Source organism: Ovis canadensis, chromosome 9, assembly GCF_042477335.2.
Source record: "Ovis canadensis isolate MfBH-ARS-UI-01 breed Bighorn chromosome 9, ARS-UI_OviCan_v2, whole genome shotgun sequence".
Classification (NCBI taxonomy): Eukaryota; Metazoa; Chordata; class Mammalia; order Artiodactyla; family Bovidae; genus Ovis; species Ovis canadensis.
In genome coordinates, this window is record NC_091253.1 from 57,545,273 (window position 1) to 57,546,981 (window position 1,709).

Here is a 1,709-nt window from a genome sequence, read left to right on the forward strand (position 1 = left end):
ACTAAGGTCATTGTTCATTTTCTGGCTGTTGGCCAGGGGTCACTTTCAGCAGATAGGGGCCAATCTCTGGTCCTTGCTTCCATCTGCAAGCCAGCAATGGCTTAAGCAAATCTGTGTGGTTCTTTCAGTCTCTCCGAATTCCCCTGCTAATACCAGCCTGAGCAAATATTCTGCTTTCAAAGTTCTCTCAATTGGGTCAGGCTTACCCCAATACTCTCTGTATGTAAAATCTAACTGATTAGGGGCTTTGCACCTGCAAAAAATCCCTTCACAGTGGTAGTCAGAGAGGTGTGTGATTGAATAACCAGAAAAGGACTCTCAGGAGGTCTTCTTCCAAATTTTGCCTACCACAGCCCCTTAAGATTTCTAACCCTTTTGGTCTTCTGAAGAGCATCATGGTGGTTGGCAAGAAAAAGTGCCTTATGAAAGCCAAGAAGAAAGTGGTTGCCCCATTTTCTGGGAATATTGGTATCATGTGAAAACACCAGCTATTCTGGGAAAACACTGGTCATGAGAACTCAAGGAACCAGAATTGAATCTGATGGCCTCAAGGGTTGTATTTTTGAAGTGAATCTCACTGATCTGCAGAATGATGAAGTTGCCTTTAGAAAATTCAAGCTAATTATGGAGGATGTTCAAGGCGAAAACTGCCTGACTAGTTTCCATGGCATAAATCTTACCTGTGACAAAATGTGCTCCGTGGCAAAAAAAAAAAAAGTAGACCATGACTGAAGTTCACCTTGTTGTCAAGACTACCTATTGTTATTCGCTTTGTCTGTCCTGCATGGGCTTTACTAAGAAACACAGTAATCAAATTCAGAAGACCTCTTATGTCCAGCACCAGCAGGTATGCCAGATTCACATGGAGATGATGGTAATCATGACCTAAGGGGTGCAGACAAGTGACTTGAAGGAAGTGGTCAGTAAATTGATTCCAGACAGCATTGGAAAAGACATAGAAAAGGCTTGCCAATCTATTTATCTGCTTTATGATGTCTTTGTTAGAAAAGTAAAAATGCTAAAGAAGTCCAAGTTTGAATTGGGAAAACTCGTGGAACTGCATGGTGAAGTTAGTGGTTCTGGAAAAGCTGCTGGGGATGAGACAGGTGCTAAAGTTAAACAAACTGATGGATATGAGCCCCCAGTCCAAGAATCTGTTTAAAATGCAGGCCTTTTTAATGATGACAAAAGGTCTTATTTGTGGCTAAAAAAAAAAAAATTTCCAAAAATTTGACTCAGCTTGGTTTTTGTAGTTTGCACTAACTTTAACCCCAACTCCCAAGTGAAATATGACCTCACAGTACATAGAGTAACTCCATTGCTTTGGTTTTGAATTCTTTCCTGTTCTCAAGAATCACACTGAAAATGTAGAAACCTAAGAGTTCATGGGTGTGGGTTGTAGGTGGGGCAGTGAAAGAGAATGTATTCCTATATCTACAAAGACTTTAACTTTTCACACTCTCTAGTTAAGATTAAGTTATATATAGATGAGATGGGCTTGGCTGTGGAGCTGGAGGATCGACAGCCACTTGAGAAGACTTGGCTGGGGGCTACCAAAGGACAACATAATTCACCCGTCTCAAAGTTACCTACCGCTTTATTGTTTGTAGGTTGCTGCTCCATGCCCTAGCATATTTTGAGAGCTGTTAAAGTTAATGACCCCCTCCACAGTTTGTTAAAAAGAGAGATCCTTTCGAAGTGATAAAGTG

The 1,709-nt window shown here is 41.1% G+C and overlaps 1 pseudogene; it reads left to right on the top strand.

Annotated features, from left to right (window-relative positions):
• The first annotated feature begins 395 nt into the window (after positions 1–395).
• On the top strand, positions 396–1,162 carry LOC138445859 (small ribosomal subunit protein eS1-like; annotated as a pseudogene).
• The last annotated feature ends 547 nt before the right edge of the window (positions 1,163–1,709 follow it).